Genomic DNA, 16,313 nt, shown 5'->3' with positions numbered 1-16,313 from the left:
CGGTCTTCGGTGACCTCGTCGCCATACCTTGCCTCACTTTGTGGTGTCACCGCCAGACACCACACTTGCTAGGTGGTAGCTTAAATCGGCCGCGGTCCATTAGTACATGTCGGACCCGCGTGTCGCCACTGTCAGGATCGCAGACCGAGCGCCACCACAAGGCAGGCCTCGAGAGACGGACTAGCACTCGCCCCAGTTGCACGACGACTTTGCTAGCGACTACACTGACGAAGCCTTTCTCTCATTTGCCGAGAGACAGTTAGAATAGCCTTCAGCTAAGTTAATGGCTACGACCTAGCAAGGCGCCATTAACCATTTGTAACGTTGCATGTACCTCCAGATAGAGTCTCACTTGTATCATCCAGAATGCTGTATACCAAAGGACAATATAAAGGTTAAGTGTTCTAGTAGCTACGTTCTTTTCTTTATCACATTCATTACGAATCCTGTTCCAGACTTAACGCCAGACGGCGTGAGTTGACACGTGCCCTTTCGGCTACTTCACTGTGGACTGGCTGCTTTGTCAGTCCACTACATTGGCGACGAGTCTACAAAGGGACTTTAGCGTTCGTATTGTATTAAATTGCTTGTGTCATGGCTTCGCCGCAATCTCCAGATGTACTGTCCGAATTTTATCGCTTGCAGAATCAGCAGACGCAGGCCTTGTTGGATGCCCTTGGACAGCTCGTCCAGGGTCAACGTGCGCTGCAAAACGATGCGGCCGCCGCCGCTTCATCGCTACCGCAGCCACAACACGCTGTTGCACCTCGATTTAGGCCCTACGAGGCGGCCAACGTGACATGGCCGGAATGGTCCCGACAGTTTGGATTTCATCTCGCCGCCTACAGAATTCAAGGTAATGAGCGGCAGCCGTTTTTGCTTTCGTGTGTAGGTGTGTCCACCTACCGTGTGATAGTGAAATTGTTTCCCCGGCGCGACGTAGCAACTCTGTCATACGAAGAAATTTTGTCTGCTTTAGATGCCTATTTCAAGGAAACAGTCAATGTCGTTGCAAAACGGTATACGTTCTTTCGTACAAAACGTACGGCTGGTCAGACTAATAGGGAGTGGGTTGCAACTTTGCAAGGACTTACTAGGGAGTGTGCATTTGAATGTGACTGTGGACTCCCTTATTCAGATACTATGGTGCGTGATGCAATAGCACAGAACGTTTATGATGTTCGCATACAGGAACAGATTTTGAAACTAGTCAATCCCTCCCTTCAACAAGTGATAGACATATTAGATAGGCAAGACACACTTGACTTTGCTCAGGAATCATTTGAAACTTCGCCAGCAGTGTGTCGCATTAACCGGCCTACCGGGCGCGCTGCGCGGACCTGTAAACAGCCTTCGCGCACGTCCGCACCGCCACGTGTCCCGCGCAAGCAAGCAAATGCAGTGAAATCATGCCCGCGGTGTGCAACTAGACATTCGCGTGAGAATTGCCCGTCACGCCAAGCTATTTGCTTTTACTGTCATAAGAAAGGGCATGTTCAAAGTGTTTGCCAGAAAAAGCTCAGATCAGACAATCACAACCATTCCAGGCCCTTTGCTTCGCGCCGGAATAGAACCAAGGACAAGCAGGCTCGGGAACCTTCGCCCATGGACATTCATGTAGTTACATCCACTCCGCCCAGTGTTCCTCTCGCTAACAGTGACTGTGTTCGTCCAACAAAGTGTGTGCGTCGACGTCGACGCAAATCCCGTCACGTCGCGCGTGATTCTGTTCCAGTGTCTGTTCAAGTTGCACAAAACAGTCGCTCTTGTCGTCAGCAGGACAATAAACTTTTTGTAGATTTGGACTTTGCCGGACAAGTGATACCGTTCCAGCTCGATACCGGAGCTGCAGTTTCATTGCTCAATCACGCCACGTACAAACGACTGGGCGCCCCTCCGTTGCGTGCCGCAAATGTAAAGTTAAATAGCTATTCCGGACAAGCTATCCCTGTATTAGGACAGTGCACTCTTCTTGCCACATACAAGGGACAAACAAAACTTGTGTCTTTTTATGTTCTTCGTACTTCTTCGGCAGTGAACTTGTTTGGTTTAGATTTATTTCAGTTGTTTAACTTGTCTATCGTCAATCAGGTCCTCTCAGTGAATCAGACTGTGCCTTCAGCCAGTGTTTCTAGTCTATGTGAAGAATTTGCAGACATTTTTGCACCGGGCCTTAGTTGCGCTAAGAACTATGAAGCTCATTTGGAACTGAAAGTAAACGCGCAACCAAAATTTTTCAGAGCGCGCAATGTTCCCCACGCATTGCGTGATGAGGTCGCCAACCGCTACGATATCTTGTATCGGTCCACTGCTCAGCACGGAAGCGCTGAGGCGTTGTCCCGTTTGCCTGTTGCTGAGGATAAAGCATTCGATTCTTCCGAACTTGCTTGCATGTTCATTGATACGGAAACCGATAACGTAGTTGAATCGTTTCCGATTGATTGTCGTCGTGTAGCCACAGCCACAGCTGCTGACCCTGTCATTGCTACTGTTTTGCGTTTTGTTGCTACGCAATGGCCCTTGTCGAAGTCACGGATCGTGGATCCGTTGGTTCGCCGATTTTTTGCTCACAAGGAGAGACTTTTTGTACGACGTGGTGTTTTGTTGTTGCGTTCGGATAATGATCAATCCAGAGTCGTGGTCCCACGTTCGTTACAGTCCTCTGTCTTACGGCTCCTTCACCAAGGACATTGGGGTATAGTGCGCACGAAACAACTTGCTCTTCAGCACTGTACTTGGTTCGGAATCGATGCTGCGATTACGAATATGTGCTCTTCTTGCGTGGCGTGTGCCGAACAACAATCCGCACCGCCGCGGAAATTCTCTGCATGGCCGAAAGCCACTTCCCCTTGGCAACGCTTGCACATAGATTTTGCTGGCCCATTCTGGAATGCTCGATGGTTGGTTGTGGTCGATTTTTTCAGTAATTTTCCTTTTGTTGTCCGGATGTCTTCCATGACGTCATCTGCCACCATCCAAGCGTTATCTGCTATTTTTTGCATTGAAGGTCTTCCGCAGTCTATTGTTTCCGACAATGGCCCACAATTCATGTCCGCCGAATTTCAGTCATTCTGCAAGGCCAATGGTATTCAACATCTGACATCCGCTCCGTTTTCGCCTCAGTCCAACGGTGCCGCTGAACGGTTGGTCCGGACTTTCAAGTCACAGATGTTGAAGTTGAAAGAGTCGCATTCTCTGGAGGACGCGTTGTTGCTCTTTTTGTCTTCGCATCGCTCTCAGCCCCGCGATGGTCGCTCGCCGGCTGAGTTGCTCCATGGTCGTCCTTGAACCTTGATGTCTTTGCTGCATCCGCCGCATCAGGTTCCTGTGCAGCGGCAGACTCCTGCTTTTGCTCCTGGCGACGTTGTCTTCTATCGCAACTATCGCGGTTCACGGCGTTGGCTCGCAGGGCGCATTCTTTGCTGCCTCGGCCGCGCTATGTATTTGGTTTTGGGGGCCTCTGGTGAGGTGCGTCGGCATCTCAATCAGCTGCGCCTCTGTCGTCGCACGGGTTCTGCCGCTCCCCGTCTGCTTTCAGCGACGGTGCCGTCCGGTCAGCGCCCTGGGGACCCATCTACTGGCTCGCCTCATCCCCAGGTGTTACCGACGATGCCTTCCATTTTGCCCCCTGGCGACGCGCCGCTGCCGCCGCCGCCTGTTCTCCCGCCGGCGCCGCCCGCAGTGGACGCTTCGCTGCAGCCGCCCAGCGCCTCCCTGGGCCGCGCGCCGCCGTTCGCTTCCCGTGACCAGCTGTACTCCGCCATGGCACTCTTGCCCGCTCCGGACCAGATGTCGTCTTCGCCCGTCGGGTGCCCCGACGCTATGGAGGTCGACCCTTCGGCCCCTCCTATCTCATTACGGGCGCATACACCGCATGTTGACGTGCACCCTGGACTAGGTTTTCAGGCGTTTCCTAGCTCCCCTAGGACCGAATGGCAGGGTGCGCGTGTCACAGCCTCGCCTGTTGTTAGGCTCCCCACCACATCGCATACGTCAACATGGGGTCCTCCCCACGGCGGGCGGAAGCCTTATCACACGACCGTCCGCCGATTTGCGGGGGAGGAATGTGGTGTCACTGCCAGACACCACACTTGCTAGGTGGTAGCTTAAATCGGCCGCGGTCCATTAGTACATGTCGGACCCGCGTGTCGCCACTGTCAGGATCGCAGACGGAGCGCCACCACAAGGCAGGTCTCGAGAGACGGACTAGCACTCGCCCCAGTTGTACGACGACTTTGCTAGCGACTACACTGACGAAGCCTTTCTCTCATTTGCCGAGAGACAGTTAGAATAGCCTTCAGCTAAGTTAATGGCTACGACCTAGCAAGGCGCCATTAACCATTTGTAACGTTGCATGTACCTCCAGATAGAGTCTCACTTGTATCATCCAGAATGCTGTATACCAAAGGACAATATAAAAGTTAAGTGTTCTAGTAGCTACGTTCTTTTCTTTATCACATTCATTACGAATCCTGTTCCAGCCTTAACGCCAGACGGCGTGAGTTGACGCGTGCCCTTTCGGCTACTTCACTGTGGACTGGCTGCTTTGTCAGTCCACTACACACTTATTCCTTGTAAACATATCGAGTACATCCAGTGTTATGCTAGGGTTGACGTGCTTTTGGCTAGCAGTCGTGCTGTGTCGCCACCTGCTGGTCTGCTGGCTGTGTTCCTCGGCGGCCGACCGAGTCGTCAGAGCTGGCCTCGTGATGTCCAGGCTGCAGCCGATGTTGCACCCAGGAGCGGTTGTGGAGGTCCTTCGGCTTCCGGTTGACACAATGCGCTTCTCCTCCATGGGCTTTTTTTGACATCAATCTCTACTTGTTCATGTCAACTGTTAGCGCTGCTGTGGCCTATCTTACAATATTTGTCGAATTTCACAGATACAGGAGTATATAGGAAACTATACGCTTCTTGAATTACTTAACTGCAGAGGCACTTTACCAATACAGCACGTGCTAAACGCCTCCTGCTGTCAGGAGCCGCACATCGCACTGTCTATCTTACTGCTGAGAAATTAACTATTAGCAACGTTGAAATGGTAATAATAGCTTTCTCTGGGACTGATGTTGTAATTATTATACCAGTATCTCAGTATCTAGGATTATGTACCCTTGAAAAATACATTGACTTCATTATCTTTTATTAAACTAAAATATATTTATTACAATTTTTTATTTTTTTATTTTTTTATTTTATTTTTTTTTTTTTTATTTTTTATTTTTTTTTTTTGCTTCTGCGCATTACTACGAATTCACACCAGAGTATTATAGTCGAAGATTATTTGCTTCACATTGTTAACAAAACTTGCCTTAAAGTCGATGACGATGTAACCTCGTAACAAACAACGTAAATCATTCAGGAAAATAGTAACACAACTAGAATACACCTGAAGTCTGATATCTATTCTTTTCAGTTAAGTTTAGTGGTAACGTGGCACACCTTGTCCATGTTATTCTAACTGTATTGTGTTCTTGACATTAATTTTGAATTCGGAGTGTTTCTTTACAGTATATTTCACTACCATGTTTGATCGTATTCCTGTGACACCAGGGTTGTCATACTACCCTGCCGAACGTCGTAGTGTCACGTGTCCATACACCAGTACCATTTGTTCACAATACTCTGAAGCAGAGCTACGCAACTGTTAATGGCCATAATTTGGCTGAAATCGGTCGACTTCGTCCCACTACTGGCTTGTGTGACACCGCTGCCAGCATTGACCATCTACATGTACCATTATCGTTATGAAGTGATTGTTTAAGAAAACAGTAGGTAGCTTGAAGTGGCAGCACTGCGAGAGAAAAGTGCAGTTTGTTGTCCCCCCTCCCCCCCCCCCCCTGCACAGCCTCTCACCCCTCGGCTGACACTGCTACTGCTCGGAGTCAGTGGGTGGACCTTGCTTCCACCAGTAACTGCAACCTACCCCCCTCAAACTCCTCCCCTGCCACCGTCCGCCTCGAGAATTCTTCAGGACGTCTGGATCAGATTTCCCCAATCGGTAGGTGACGACATTTTACTGAATGTCTGTTTACTATAGAGTGATTCACGAAATTTTGTTCTGACCGGAGGTCTAACTTCACAAGTAGATAACACAATGAATTTTGCTTTTCGACATGACATCTGCTCATTCAGAATCAGACAGTCTGTACGTGTCAGCATGTCCAATGGCAGACCAGCGTCAGTTCTGTTTGGTGGTAGTTCAAGTGATGGCAAAAATTAGGTACAGTAAATGCCAGAGAAAAAGGATCTTGGTCACTTGGCCCATCTCAGCCAAAGTAGGCTTATTAGTAAATAATGATTTCTCTGTGTTATGTGGACAGAAGTAGCATTAATCGACAGTGGTGTGTAATTTTAGTGTCTTGAATATGTTAGTTGTTTGTTGTGGTGGTCTTCAGTCCAGAGACTGGTCTGATGCAGCTCTCCATGTTACTCTATCCTGTGCAAGCTTCTTCACCTCCCAGTACCTGATGCAACCTACATCCTTCTGAATCTGCTTAGTGTATTCATCTCTTGGCCTCCCTCTACAATTTTCACCCTCCACGCTGCCCTCCAATACTAAACTGGTAATCCCTTCATGCCTCAGAACATGTCCTACCAACCGATCCCTTCTTCTAATCAAGTTGTGCCACAAATTTCTCTTCCCCCAAATTCTATTCAATACCTCCTCATTAGTTATGTGATCTACACAACTAATCTTCAGCATTCTTCTGTAGCACCACATTTCGAAAGCTTCTATTCTCTTCTTGTCCAAACTATTTATCGTCCATGTTTCACTTCCATACATGGCTACAATCCAAACAAAAATTTTCAGAAACGACTCCCTGGCACTTAAATCTATACTTGATGTTGACAAATAACACTTCTTCAGAAACGCTTTCCTTGCCATTGCCAGTCTACATTTTATATCATCTCTACTTCGACCATCATCAGTTATTTTGCTCCCAAATAGCAAAACTCCTTTACTACTTTAAGTGTCTCATTTCCTAATCTAATTCCCTCAGCATCACAAGAGTTAACTAGAATACATTCCAATATCCTCGTTTTGCTTTTGTTGATATTCATCTTATATCCTCCTTTCAAGACACTGTCCATTCCGTTCAGCTGCTCTTCCAAGTCCTTTGCTGTCTCTGACAGAATTACAATGTCATCGGCGAACCTCAAAATTTTTATAGCTTCTCCATGGATTTTAAAACCTACTCGGAATTTTTCTTTTGTTTCCTTTACTGCTTGCTCAATATACAAATTGAATAACATCGGGGAGATGCTACAACCCTATCTCACTCCCTTCCCAACCACTGCTTCCCTTTCATGCCCCTCGACTCTTATAACTGCCATCTGGTTTCTGTACAAATTGTAAATAGCCTTTCGCTCCCTGTATTTTACCCCTGCCACCTTTAGAATGTGAAAGAGAGTATTCCAGTCAACATTGTCAAAAGCTTTCTCTAAGTCTACAAATGCTAGAAACGTAGGTTTGCCTTTCCTTAATCTAGCTTCTAAGATAAGTTGTAGGGTCAGTATTGCCTCACGCGTTCCAATATTTCTACGGAATCCAAACTGATCTTCCCCGAGGTCGGCTGCTACCAGTTTTTCCATTCGTCTGTCAAGAATTCGCGTTAGTTTTTTGCAGCCGTGACTTAGTAACTGATAGTTCGGTAATTTTCACATCTGTCAACACCTGCTTACTGTGGGATTGGAATGACTATATTCTTCTTGAAGTCTGAGGGAATTTCGCCTGTCTCATACATCTTGCTCAGGGCTGGCTCTCCCAAGGCTATCAGTAGTTCTAATGGAATGTTGTCTACTCTCGGGGCCATGTTTCGACTTAGGTCTTTCAGTGCTCTGCCAAACTCTTTACGCAGTATCATATCTCCCATTTCAATGTTAGTCATGTTACCAAAACAATGGTTCAAAAAATCAAGGTGTATAACACTTGTTAGTGCTTAAATTAGTGAGATAAAATTTAATTTATTATCGGCTCTTATATGCAAGTAAACGGATTGTTTTTAAAAAATATGATTCTATATGCTGAATATGGCCCCACAGTTCATCAGTGGTTTTGGCCCCGTTACATATTCAAACAACCTTGGCCAGACAGGAAGGCTAAATTCTGTGGCTATCAAACAATGCTGGTTTCTGAACTTCTGACTGCCTCGCATGTCTTCTTTAGTTCATTTCCAGCGGATCTCTCCTACGTGCTTTACACAATTTTCCAATAATTCAACTAAACTTAGTCAAAGCGAATTTTCGTTTGAGACTATATTTCCACTAGTCACCAGTTGATAATCAGCTTCCTGATAATAAATCGTACAGTTACCACAACTCCACAGACTTCAAGGATTGGATCTTAAATGAACAAGTGGCTGTACTGCAAGATACATACTTAAAGCCAATTCGAAAATATTTTTCCACACAAGCGACAAATAATTTAGCTCCCTTCCCTCCAGCCCACACCTCACACTCTAGTCCCTACATCCTACATCAAGCGTATGTTGCTTTCTTGAAAATTTCATCATTGTGGTGTTATCATGAATGTAATTGACCTCCTCTGAAACTGAAAGACAGTGATTATGCTTTCTAGACAGGGTTCCATTACTGGTGACATCAACAACTTCAGCTGATACATTCATACACTGCCGGCCGAAGTGGCCGTGCGGTTAAAGGCGCTGCAGTCTGGAACCGCAAGGCCGCTACGGTCGCAGGTTCGAATCCTGCCTCGGGCATGGATGTTTGTGATGTCCGTAGGTTAGTTAGGTTTAACTAGTTCTAAGTTCTAGGGGACTAATGACCTCAGAAGTTGAGTCCCATAGTGCTCAGAGCCATTTGAACCACTCATACACTCATTTGTGAAATAGTGTTGGGTGAAAATATTTGTACCAAACTGTGAGCCACAGAGAACTTATTATTTATTTAATTACTACCTATGATCAGCATACGTTGTAAGGACTCTTTTTATTTCGAAGGAGGCACACAGATACAATGCAGACACAGGTAGATGTACAAAATAAATGATAAACAATAATTTTTCGTGCACGAAACGTCACCCCTTCTCATCATGACCCCCAACTCTAGCGGTAGCAGGGCTATCTTACTCCAATAGTATTTTTATACAAATAATGTGTATACTAAATGTATTTTCCAAATTTTGTTGAAATTGCTCCGCGATTTACATACTGGCGCTTTTATATGATCCATTTTGACCCCAAACCCTCTATCACAGGTTGCTGTAGATGCCTTAATGTCGTAATAAATTTTTCCGTCTAGTAAGTAATACATGTGTCAATTTTGGTAGAAGTTCCTTGACGCGTTAGATGTGATACGTCACAGCCATTGCATTCCCCTCCCTCTCTCCAATTCTAGGGGTCAAACCTCATTGTGCCTGAAACTTCCTGGCAGATTAAAACTGTGTGATGGTAGAGCACTTGCCCGCGAAAGGCACAGGTTCCGAGTTCGAGTCTCGGTCGGGCACACAGTTTTAATCTACCAGGAAGTTTCATATCAGCGCACACTCTGATGCAGAGTGAAAATCTCATTCTGGTTTCTCATTGTGCCTATTACCAAGAAGTTTATCGACCCCAAAACCGTTGATATGATTCTAATATCATTGTTAGTCCAATATTTTCTCACGTGACGTCTTCTCAATGGAATCACACCCCTTGTCTAGTTATGACTGGCAAATTGTAACCCTACAATATTTTTATACAAATAATTATACAAATAGCTAGTCATACCCTCTTCTCTCCCCAACATTATGGATATTCTGTTGTTGTTACCACCACAGGCATGAGTACAACAACTCACCAAAGATTTATCATAATCCAATAAATGGCATAGGAATGCACAGAGGACGATCAAACAGATATCCATTTCTATGTATTTGGTAAATACTTTAATCCAAGTTTTTTGTCATCTACGGTATCCCAGGAGGAATGGTGAATATTCAGGGATATGACAGGAACGATCATTTGAAGAAAAAAAATCTTACTAAACATGGGCTCAAGAATGTTAATAAACAGTATGATTAACAACGGCGACACGTCGTGACAGGGAAGCAATGTTGCCTCGGTAGGTCGCTGGATGGATTTGGCACTACATCGGCAGATACAAGTCACCTAATTTCCTGAAATTCGGGGAAGGGAGAGATGAGTTATAATGCCACGTTCAGTCACGTCCCATATGTGTTAGATCTGGCGATTTAGGGGGCCAGTACATCAATTGGAACTTGCCACTATATTCCTGGAACCACTCCATCAGACTCCTGTCCTTGTGACATCCAGCTTGTCTCCAACCCGCAGTAAAGATGCAAGAAGCCGTTCCCTTGGAAGACAGCGGATTCGCGCCCCCTCATCGGAATGATGAAGAAGGTATTGGGATTCATTAGTCCACGCAGCGCTCTGTCCTCGAATCCATTTCCGATGGTCAAGTGCCCATTTCAGCCGTAGTTGCCGAAGTCGTGGTTTTATCATTGGTACATGCATGGGTCGTCGACTGCGGAAGCCCATCGTTGGGAATTTTTGGTGCATTGTTGTTCATACTCACTTGTACCCTGCCCAGCATTGAAATCTGATGTTACGAGTAGTTCCACCACAGTTCGCCGCCTGTCCTGTTTTACCAGTCTGCCCAACCTACGACCTCCGAAGCCTGTAATGAGGGGTAGACGCCGAATTCCACGACGCTTGACATGGTGTCATCTTGATTTCGCCACGTGTTGGTGGCACTCACCACAGCAGTCCCCGAATCTCCTAAAAATCGTGCAGTTTTCGAAATGTTCGTGCCGAGCCTTTGGAACATCAAAATCTGTCCTCAACTAAACTCAGATAGAACGCGCGCCTTTCCCATTCTGCACGCGCATTTGTGTGTCAGATTGGCAGCGATTCCTAGCCAGGTGACGCAGCTGTAGCCTGGACGGGTTAATATCGATAGCAGGTACGTGGTCATAATGTTAATGGCTGGTCATACTATGAGCGCTTCCTTTTCTTCGATACTGTGAAACAAATCTCTTCTATTGCCAGCTATTTGCTTTACATATGTTTGGAGGAAGTTCTATAGACCAAAACGAAAAAAAAAAATTCAATAAACATGTGCTGTAAATTGCATACCTCAAGAGCATTGAGCACTTTTTCAGTAGAAGAGATGTGTACTACGGTAGTGAAGAGAAACAAGTGCTCGTAGTTCTTTAGGTATGCACTTTAGAGCCCACTTTTACTGAATATATATTTTTGTTTTGTTCCATCCTGTAACATCTCAAAATAAGGAAAGCAAAGAGCTTGATATTGAAGGCAGCTGTTTCCCACTATAGAAGATGAAAGAGTGCTCATTGCTCTTAAAGTGTGCATTTAAGAGCCCATGTTTACTAGATTTTTTTTTGCTTTGAATCATCATTCCTGCCGTATCCCTGAATATAGACCATTCCTCCAAGGACGTCCTGTACACTAAATATGGATCAAAATTAATGGAGAAAACTGACACAAATGAGAGTGTACAATAATAGCCGCTAAAAAGTCCCAGTAAACATTGGTCTGCAAGTGAAAGGTTTGCAGAGATAAACAAGCACAGGTGGTTAACTGCCGTTAACGTCGGTATTAAACATTGTCTTGGTTAATATAAATATACATGAAGTGTAAAGTTTTCGATTAAGTCCGCAAATAATTGGGGTCATATTTCATCACTAGTGTCTGTATATCGGTTGAAATTTGAACTCAATTAGATGAGGACTTGACCAAAAAGTTTACTTTTCGAATACATTGATATAAACCTGGATAACGCTTCATACAGATGTCAGTGTTGGCTAATAATCACACATTTCTAATTCTTTTGCAAAAACCGCATTTGTCGACAGTGTTAAGTAGAACACTTCAGCATCCACTGTAGTATCTTTTCATGTGTGTCAGTCTTCGCTGTTAATTTTGATCCACCCAGTATACTAATGTAGCACTTTGCACATTTCTGGCGCCTGTAGCTTGAAGTCCCACGCGGCGACTTGTGGGGCTTTGGCGTTAAACGGCCTTATCCCTATAAGCGTTTCAAATAAACCTTATGCAAGTAAATGCACGATACCTAAACTTTAGGCTTGGAACGTAAATTGACGGCATAAAAATTACTTAATGCGTTCTATATGCCGGCTGACTAGGGCATCGTTCGCAGAGCCTTTTTAAACTATTGCTTATAATTTAATGGACAGGAATGACAGAAAGTATGTATATACTCATTTGGCAATGGAGTTATTTTGTTTAACTGCTGGCTATACTTCCTTAGAATAAATAAACATCGGCTTTCCTTCTCTGGAGCACATTTTTGAATGTGTACTTTTATCAGTACCAAGATATTCTTAGAAATTCATGTTTTATATCTCAAACATTTAACTTGCTCAATGTTGGTCTAGTAAATGTAAGCTTACACATTTCTGAAAAGACGGAATACTAGCCTATAGTATCATAACACTAAAACTATGAAAAGACTATGTTTCAGGACTTGAGAATTCTTGAATTTTATGTCATTAATCATTTTAGTAGAAACAGTGTTTAAATTAATAACTTTTAGGGAAGGTAAGATATTCTATGTGAAGAAAAGCTACGTCAATCATGTAACAAACAATTACTAGTGAGGCGAAAATTTTAAGTACACATTTATCTGTCAGATATTAGATTTTGAATATTTCTTTAAAGGAAACGATCTTTCACGAACTATTTATACTTCTTTTCAGTTAGACGTAAATTATAAGTTGCAAAATAAACTTTAAGAAAATACAATTTGAAATAGAATTTAAACGTTTCACATGTTTGTGGTACATGTGTCAAGTATGTAAAAGAGAGAAGAAAAGAGAAACAAATGAATTTATGTATTAGAAGTCGTATTTTAGATGGTGGAACCATCCGTCTTCCATTTAAATAATGTCTGGATCTCTACCCCTCATATGTTTCACCAAACTCCCCAAATTCTTGAACTTCATTCACTCTGCCTTCCTTTCTGCATATTTTTACTTTGCCCTTCCTCCATCGTACACCAATTAAACTTTTCAACCTCTTTTGACCCTCACCAATATTCATCCCGCATATTGTTTTAATACCACTTCATTCCAATCTTATTCCTTCCGGATCCCTTGCATAGAAAGTTACCAGTAGCCAACAATACCAATAAGTTTACAGGTTTCATAACCACACATATATAAAAATCATTTCAAGTTGCATGGATCTCTTCTTCTCCAAACTGCCTGCCAGCCCACTTGCTATTTGGGGAATGTAAATTACGTGCAAATAAAATTAAACACTTCATCTATTTAGGTAGATTCAAGAGTTGTAATCTCTAGGCCTCCTTAAGCACATCTGCCCAGGACATTCTTAGTGATATCATGTTCCACTATTAATTGTTCTGTAGCCGTATATGTTTGCCGCAGCATCTCCTTCATTTTCAGAATGTAAGTCTTGTCATCATTAGGCTGTTCTGGAATAATCCCTTCTATAGTTCAATGTTTTCAACATGGACATGTGCGTGACTGTCCATGTCACAGGCACTATTCTTCGGCATTTCCCCTGTCTCGTCACTTGTGTGATACTAATTTTTGATAACAAAATTTTTATTTCCATTCTCCCTACATTTGCTTGGAGACTCGACTTACAATGGTATTTTTCGGGCAAAAAGAGAGATTCTGTTATGGAGAATGTCTCATAGTCTAGATTCTTGCAGGCAATGTGCCTCCTATTATGCACTCCACGCTCTCCTTATGGACCAACTCGCAGTTTCAACTCATCAATTCTCAATGATGGCAAAAGGCAACTGAACTTTCGAATTAGTCCTTGTTACTCGTGCTGCTAACACCTTCCACAAACGATATTGTTCCGGATCCAAGTGCTTGTCCATTACAAACGTTCTTCACAGTTCATAATCCACTAAAAGGTAATGGTTCACTACAATTGGATTTTGAAACTGTGCGCACAGTGTGGGTATTGCGCTACATGTATAACCTGTATGAACTGATAAGTGATGTGAGTGACTGTGATAGTGGTGTTTGTCATTTTCTGTTCTGGTAACTTGAGCTGGATTTACTTTTTATGTGTCATAAGCTCAATGAAATTTAATTTTTGGTCAGCTGTTTCTTTTCTCAGCATGAGTAAAACTTTTATGTTAAAAGTTATCACGAAGTTGTTTTCCTTGTCAGTCTAGAAAGACTATATCCTCAGTGTTACAACTACATTATATTCCACTTTCTGTCAGAACTTCGCTGTTGCTTCACATATTTTTGTGTCTGTACCATTTTAAGCATCTATACTAACAGTTCACTCACTACTTTTGCTTTAAGAACACTACCTAACAAACCAGTGTTACTTTTACACTGTGTTTATAATTATTGCATATTCGCTGACTACTGCAGCAGGTAAAATTTTGTGTATAGTTTAATGTGTCACACTGCTGTCTCTAGTGAAGAATGTAATTACTTACTTACAGCTCTATGCCAGATCATTTAATAAGTTAACTTATCTAGGTGTACAGGAAGTACTGTGTCGTATATCTGATAAATAATTAATAATGTATCCAAGAATTTTTAATATTGTGAAGCCCTTCTGTGGTGCAAACGATGGAATGACTAAGGAATAAACATTAAATGTTCTCTAAATTAGCATTGTTCAATATAGTTTTCTCCATCATAACATGTCTATGTTCAATTAAGGTATGAATCTGATTGTAGCAGTGCACTTACCCAGCTTGTGAACTTTCTATGTTCTCAAACATTACATTATTGCAGAGCAGTCAACGATTAACTAAAACTTTTTGGAAGTTACTTCATTACTCTCTTTAAGGAAAAGTGGAGGGAGGATTAAGCATTCATGCACCACTGAGTATTTAATTCTAATGCTGTACTAGTAGTTATATGTATCGTATGTTACCGTGAATTTCAGCATTGGCATAAAATAAAGAGTCCATATTCCATTTTTCATCTCAGCTCCACTTTGTAATTTGACGATTCTCTGCTGTGACTGAAGGAAGGAAGAAAGGTTTAACGTCCCGTCAGTAACAAGGTCATTAGAGGCGGAGGCCAAGCTCAGATTGTTTCAACGAGAATAATGGAAATCGGCTCTGGCGTTTCAAATGAATCATCATGGCATTTGCGTGGAGCGGTTGAGGGAAACCTCAAAAAAATCTAAATCAAGACGGTCAGACGAGAATTTGTACCATTGTCCTAAGTACAGGTCCACTGTGCCAACCACTGCTCCACCTGGCATTGTTGCTGTGATTGAGCTGCAAGGTACCAATTGGTATTGTCATTGTTTGGTGGTTTCGGCTTGCAAAGTCAGTTGAGTAACTGTTAGGGTAGATGAAATTCTGCTTCACACCCTTAAATGAAATGATGATTTATGTGGACTTTCTTATTATAATTGCAGCCTTTTTGTACTATTATCAATCTCATCAACAACAATTCCATTCATGAAATGGTCGTACCACATGAAAGTACTGTAAAATAATGAGCAGTGGCATTGCACAGAAAGTAAACAAGTTTGTACAACTAAGACCAATTGTGTTACGCTAGATCTTCAAATGAAATCTTCAGACAACATTTAATAGAGATATCCAGCATTATAATATGTAGGAGAGCCCGTCACATTCTGAACTGCTTTTGATGTCAAGTTCGTTACGCTAGCACCTTTCCAAATTGTCATCTGTTACTTGTTGCCACGCAAAGTGGAAGGTTCCTACCGCATTCCGCTGTAGAAGCTAGATGGTGCTGAGGTCTAATGATGAAAGTCTCTGTTCCGTCGTGGGAGTGACCTCAGTTGCTACACACCATGCCTTGCCGCAAACTGCCATGCCTGGAACATATGCGATGCAGCATGTTGGGACGGCTGGACCACCGAGGTGGTTGCGTGCACTGTAATAGGCCCTGACAACTGGCTCTTGATCGCGTCTGTGAAATATGTTATGACATCCTGCCATGACAGAGAACGACTGGGGGCCATAAATATCACCTGCTCAAGCCATGTGGTATCTGTCACTGACGGTATCCTACACCGAGACTTATTCTACGCTAACCATCAACCTGAGGTTCTGTACGCCATCTCGCCTGTGACTAAACACTGCCTCAAGTAGCCTTTATCGGCCCTGGTGTCTCCCAGCTGGCCGGCCGGAGTGGCCGTGGGGTCCTAGGCGCTACAGTCTGGAACCGAGCGACCGCTACGGTCGCAGGTTCGAATCCTGCCTCGGGCATGGATTTGTGTGATGTCCTTAGGTTAGTTAGGTTTAATTAGTTCTAGGTTCTAGGCGACTGATGACCTCAGAAGCTAAGTCGCATAGTGCTCAGAGCCATTTGAACCATTTTTGAT

The 16,313-nt window shown here is 43.6% G+C and overlaps 1 pseudogene; it reads left to right on the top strand.

The window, feature by feature from the left end:
- The window catches only part of LOC126232832 (coenzyme Q-binding protein COQ10 homolog B, mitochondrial-like), a 78,191-nt pseudogene that overhangs the window by 46,749 nt on the left and 15,129 nt on the right, over positions 1 to 16,313 (top strand).

Source organism: Schistocerca nitens, chromosome 1, assembly GCF_023898315.1.
Source record: "Schistocerca nitens isolate TAMUIC-IGC-003100 chromosome 1, iqSchNite1.1, whole genome shotgun sequence".
Taxonomy (NCBI): domain Eukaryota; kingdom Metazoa; phylum Arthropoda; class Insecta; order Orthoptera; family Acrididae; genus Schistocerca; species Schistocerca nitens.
This window is presented reverse-complemented; position numbering and strand designations above follow the sequence as displayed.